Source organism: Neodiprion lecontei, chromosome 5, assembly GCF_021901455.1.
Source record: "Neodiprion lecontei isolate iyNeoLeco1 chromosome 5, iyNeoLeco1.1, whole genome shotgun sequence".
NCBI lineage: Eukaryota > Metazoa > Arthropoda > Insecta > Hymenoptera > Diprionidae > Neodiprion > Neodiprion lecontei.
Window position 1 is genome coordinate 29,056,566 of NC_060264.1, and position 7,006 is coordinate 29,063,571.

Sequence of the window (7,006 nt, forward strand, 5' to 3'; positions counted from 1 at the left end):
GTGCCTTCGCACCGATTAAGGTGTGTCTTCGGTGCTCTCGCAAGATCGCCTCGTGTTCCAATATGTATACTTACCGACATACAACCCCGTCGCATCTTTCAAACTAGCTTGCAGCGTTCATGCAGGGACGTATGTGTACGCATTCGTTTAATACAAACATGCATCAACGATCCGTTTGAAATTGGTGAAAATTACTGATAATTTCAGCAAACAATCATCTGTAATGATCGATTAACGGCTGTAAATGATAAGAATAGTGTGATAATATTGTGTGATAATATACCTTTACAACACTGAGATGAAATCGGTTATTTTCGTCTCGCTTAACAGCTACGCAAAGTCCCACCTTTCATGCTCGTGTGATAAGAAAGATTTTCATATATTAACAAATAGATATACAATTCAATTCTCGACTAGTGATAATAAAGTGGAATTAAATAATTTTAAAAAAATTCTGGGATACCGGGTTTCAGTGAGTGAAAATCTATAAGAAACAGTATAACAAAACCTGTCCAATTTTTTTGGATGTAGATCTGTGTTATATACCTTTAGCGAGATGAAATTTGGAATTAAGAAAAAAAAAACATTCGTAAAACAATAAAATATCGGAAAATGAAACGTGCTATTCGAAAAATTATAACTTAGTGAATTTTCAATATTTTGTTCTGAAGATTGACTGAGAGTAACTCTCGAGATACTGATATTTAAGCAAAAAAAATATGGTGATACGGCGCGATGAAAAAAGGTATTTATTTGAGTGAGATAAGTTGAATTTACAAAAAAAAAATTAATTAACGATTTTTACGATGTTTCATTATTTATTCTTGAGCAAATCCGGATTGTCTTGCATGTTTTTCATATGGAATTTACGGTACAGATGCCGTGGGGTCATATTGACCCCGGGGTGCAACGTAAGGGTTAATCTACTAACTTATTACGTATACATTTATGCATGTAACTTATGTATTTGCATATCTACACATACGTACGTATATCATTGACGCTAATTTTATAACGCGTGGTAAGCTTGTTTGCGAGTCAATCAGTGATCTGAAACCCATTATTAATATATATATACGTCAGAGTCGAATAATTGGCCCTCTTACGTAAGATCATTAACTAGGTAATACAATAAGCCGTACAGGTACCGTGCATGATACATACGTGTATTACGTCTACACATTAGGTACGTTCGAAACCTTTTACAAAATTTTTGCAAATAGGATTCCTGAATATTTACATAGGCACATTTTCGCGTGGTGACTCTATATCAATGGCATCGTAAAGTTTTGTTTGCAAAGTTTTCTTTTTCTTTACTCTTACAATTTCATTGCCTACATTTTTCATAGCGATTATTATAGTTTATTATTCATACTAACGAACTATATACATACGTATATTGAACAGGAAATGTTTAATATACATTTTTATACGGTATATATATAATATTATCATGAAATTATGATGGTTAAACAGTGCTGGTAAAAAGCTTAAATACATAAATTGACCAAACTTCTAGTTAACGCAAGTTACTAGAATACAATATATATACCTGCATGTAAGCTTGTACATTATACGTATACTTATTCATTCGTTATTTCGACAAACATTTTTATATCTGCATATTACACCGGTAGATTCCTATCTATATAACGTAAATTCATGTGTAATAAATAGATATAGATTATACGTGGTAATTAACGTAAAATATACACTGAGAGATATTTTTAGTTCCGGTTACCGCTCAGTCCTTAACTATTTTCATTTTTTACCACAATCGAAAAATATAGTTCTAGGTAGAAAATGAAAATTAGTTTCGTAACTGTTACCAGAAAGTCTAGTACCCGTTACTGTTCTTTCTCATTACGATCACTGTTACTTGATTTTCTTGCAAATGTTGCGAAAATTACCGCTTGTGCAACAATAAATTGACGTTAAAGCCTTATTTAACTGAAAAAGTAGAGTAAACCTCAGAAACTGATTTTGCGTTGCAATTACCAAAAAAGGATCGACGATAGCGCAAAATGGTTTCGCTTATCTCGTTTTTCGTAATTCCAACGATATTCAAACAGTTTTTTTTAACGATACCTGTTTTATTCAATTTTTCTAGTTACTAGACAAATGAAATTTTTCTCAGTGTAGGCGAGAAAAGAAAAACGAGAGAGAGGTGGAGTGGTGAGGGAACTGTATAATAAATGCAGCGGACTTCCCTTATCTCGTTTTCGTAGCAGCTTCATGGAATCTACTGCGACGAAACCATGGTTTTCAGTATATAGTGTATACGTGTATAGGTATCGTATATATTGTACCTTATACATGTATATACGCTGCACACGAGAAAGGAAGATAACAACCGGGTTTTATAGACACTGATGGTACAAGTTACAAGATACACGGACGCGCGCGTGTTAAATAGTAAGTTACACACTTACGTGCATAAATACATAGATACATACACATGCAGATACGCACTCAGGCCCGTGTCGGGTGCGTCGAGAGTGCGCACAGCTGACCCAGACACCTGGGTACACGGGGAGAGCAGCGGAGCTGGGAACCCGCTCGAAATCCGTGCAACACGCGTGTGATTCATTCGCCCACTCGTTTCGCATCCCAGGGATGATCCTCGGTTCCGTCATGTGGTGCCTGCAGTCTTGTCGCGAGGGTAAAAATATCCCCTATTACGTTATATAATACCGATCTGCGGAAAGATTATTTTACATACTAGGGATTTTTATCCCCTGCAGAGAGTAATCGGCTCGAAAACACGGAAATATAGCGTCAGTCGCCGTGCAGATGATAATCGTTGTACACAGTGAATTCCTAACGACTGCATGGTGCGTGTAGTTTGGTTAAATTTAACGCGCACGCGCTACGGATCCTGTAGTAATTGTTTGACAGGGCGACCAACTGTCTGACGTGAAAAAGAAAGAAAAAAATTTGACAGCTGTTATTGGCAGTTGTGCTAAACACGGAAAACTGCCAAAATATTTGTGGTTAGATGGATGGTAACCCTGGCAAATAATTGCTCTCAAATTGTAGCGCGTGTGCAATAAATTTAAGGCAGACGACCGAACATTTAGTCGTTACGAATTCACTTTGTGCATGTATCTTATCGACGCTTTGTTGTTTGACAATTGAGTATTATACATACGTAACATACAAACATTTATTTATCATTATTTACACGATTTATCTCAACGTCTGAGGAATAATCGTAACGTTTATACGGATCGACGCTATCGTTGATTTCGTCGAAATAGCGACGAGTCGTATAAGAATTGTAAAACGGATATCAATAAGATGACCTGTAGAGTGTCAGGTTACATGTAATATGATAATTCCGCGGTTTTGTTGGTTCAAGTGTGCGATTTATAAACTTCACATAGGTATATTCAGTAGGTAATCGAATTCGGCAAATCATTGTTTCTATTTCTTGCGTGTTTTTTTTTTTATATATCTTTTTTCTACTTCAAACGTCTCTATCTGATTTTTTTTGCTCTCGGAGGTAAAAGGCGATCGCTTCATGAAACTGTTTTGCAAATCGTACGTAGGTACGCATGTAATGGAATTTTTATCGAAGTCTATTTTTGTCTTCGTTGTCGGATCGAGGGTATACCGGCAGTCAACGGCGTGCCGGTGAATTGTTGTACGTACACGATTTTCTACCTGCTGTCTAGCCGTGAGTTTTGCCTCTAGTAGTGCTTCAGTCAGCTGAGTCGATGCATCGCAAGCGCTTCCTGCTGCATGCGTGCGCCTATAATATATCCGTTATACGTGCACATGTACGATTTTATAGTGCACAATGGGCATTTAACTCGTGTATACGTACAATACATACCTATATGTATGCAACAATCACATTATAATACGAGTATGCCGGCACCGGATGAACGCGCGTTGCATGTCGACATGTTAGATTTTATTTTTATACACCGACGTTGAATCGTCAAGTTGTAACATGCGTGCATGTGCTTATACACGATCGATTATGTACACTGTTATAGACTCCACAAGCGTATAATATTGCAGTCATTATAATTATATTTATTTATAGGCGTGTAGATATCCTCTTATCTTTCTCCTTTTCTCTCTCTCTCTTTCTCTCTCTTTCTCTCCCTTCGCCACAACGTACAGGTGGTCACGGTGTCGTGAATTATCATAACATGTATATCAATTACGACAATTATGTACCTCATTTTCAAATTCTGTTTGCGATATATACAGTTTTACTAATGAAGAAGTATCGTGCGACAGAAAAAGAAAGTTTCCCGACTCTCGAATGATGTTGAAAAAGTCGAGTATTTCGGTATATTTCGAGATCCTTTAACAATATCCTTCACATTGTTCTGTATATCATACAATAAACGATAATTTTACAATATTTCCGTGGTATTAGATTTCACCAATATTTTCGACCACGGTGTAGATATTGTACAACCTTCTTTCGCCCCCCCATTTAAATTTCCATAAAATACCATTTGTTCAATACGACAAGGAATAAAAATAAATAAAATAAACAAATAAAGAGATTCGAGCAAAATGTGAAATAAAAAAATTATTCAAAAGCCGGTTAAATCACTGTATTATATAACCGTTCCGACTCGTTTCTTTTGAATTTCATCTTCGTTTCATCAATTTCACGCGCATTTCTGCCAGTCTCCGTAGAGGTACTCGTACGTACGTATATCTTACGTACTGTATACGGACAAGAGAGGCTGCGACGACGAGGTTGCGGTGTCGAGGAGCCGGCAACCCGAGCGGATGGACGAAGAGCGGACGAGTTGATGAGTCGGTTGCTGCAACGTCTGGTACGTTACACTCTCGGTGCGCGCAGCTGTGTCGCACTCGCTTCACTCGACGCGCTACGGTAGCCAGCCGTCGGCTAATCGTGGGCTTCCTGTCCCATCCCAACATCGCAACACCGCTGCTGCACCTTATACCTCCTGCACAAACCGCGCCGTGATAGCAGCTTCATATGTTTCATACGCTCGTACGTCAGTCTGGTAAACGGAATATATATAGTATATAGAGTATGCGTGTAATATAGAAAGTACATACATTTGAAATTGCAATTATTCGATTCCACTATTTTCTTCTTCTTATCGTTGAAAGCTGGCAGAGGAGGGGGTACTTTGACAAGATTCTGCGGTAGTTTGTCCGCCGCCATTTTGAATTAATATTTTGAGTCGAAAAATATGAATCGTTCGACAGGAAATTGTTACATCCGAAGTTGTGGAGAATTAAAGTTTCTACAAGCCTAAGGGTCGTCCATAAACTACGTTGTCAGTTCGAGAGGGGGGGAGCAAGCAAAACCCCACGGATGGTAATGAGGGGGCGTTCACCGAAGTAAGGTTACCTTTCATAAATGAGCAATTTGTGATCTTGTTTTTATTGCCCGTGTTATTTGAATTCGAAAATAAACTTGTCGTCGAAACGGTAAATTTACTCGACGGAGTAACTGCCGAAGCTGAAAACTGCGGTACCGCATTTCACGGACGGTCCCGTTGTTATGATAATTTTCAGTAAAAAATTTGAAAATGGCCGATTTATTTAAAAAAAAAAAACTAAACAAATTCCCCAATAAATTCAAGATGGCGGCCGAAAGCTACCGGACAATTTGGAAGACATTTCGGATTAAGACTATCGACGACCCTCACCTCACAATGATTGATTGGAAAAAGGGAATGGTGGCATCGAAGAATTGCAATTTCAAATATGCATAAATTCCGACTGGATTAATACACACCAGCTTACGTACGCCGTGCATAACCTGTACATATGCAGGTGTGTAGAAGCGTTACAACGAGTCGGTACGATAATAAGAGAGGAGATTTGGAAAAAGAATAATAAACGAAACACGGAATTTTGTGTACACGGATCGGATGCAGGTTTCACGTGTATGCGTGATAACGGTAAACGGTAAATGGCGTAATGATACTCGTCGCTTCGTATGCAGGCACTCGCATATTACTTACAGCTTATGCGTGTTTCGCCGGTGTGCAGCTAAAACGTACGTAATACGTGTAAGAAAAACACAAAATTTCGTCTGTCTGTACAAGCTCTGGAGCCCGCAGCGACTCGCCGAATATTAAATACTCCCTTTATGCATATTTTATAGGTTATATTATACATATATGTATATACATGTGTATATATATATATATATATATATATGTATATATATATATATATATTTATATATATATATGTATGCAATATGCATGTACGGGAGTGTTATGAATTCTTGTTTCCGCCCGTCGATTATTATCGGCCGTTTATACGTACACGCTCGTCATCTCCCTCTGTGTTAAGTATCTCGGTTAATTTCTTTTCTCGTGTGTAGGTGTCACTCTCGCGCTTGTATAGCTGGGACAAATTCGAACCAATTGAAAGTTCAGATCACTTTAATAACACATTATAGTATACTCCATGCAGCGACGCGGCGGCAACGCAGCTGCTTTTGCTACGAGTGACATGTGTTCGTTCCTACGTATATTGTACGTATGCATGGTAGGTACGATCATCGGCCAGCTCCGCATGCACACTTTGAGCCATTATTCTATTCAAGTATTGTACGTATTAACGTACTCTGTATGTATACCTACTGTACATATCGCGCTCGCCTTGGACTCTTGACAGTCTCCGTCGTCGCGGCAGAGTTAAAAAGACGTACGTCTCTTTGGTTAATCTTATTTCACCTCTTATTCTTATTTCCTCCTTTTTCTTCTTCTTCTTCTCTCTGTAAGGCATGTCGGTCGTATACCTATACCCTGTATTTGAACACCGTAGACGTGATCGTATTTGAACGACAATTAAAAAAAATCATGTATCAAATATTTTCACCGTGTATATGTTGTAATATCCATGGCCAAGCGTATTTTACACTTGCGCACGTATATCTCGGTATATAACACGAGAGGGCTTCGATGTTGTTGGCTGTGGCACTGCGCTTCCGGTTTCGACTCGAGATCACCTACAGGCAGAGGAACGAAATCGTCCCAAGTAT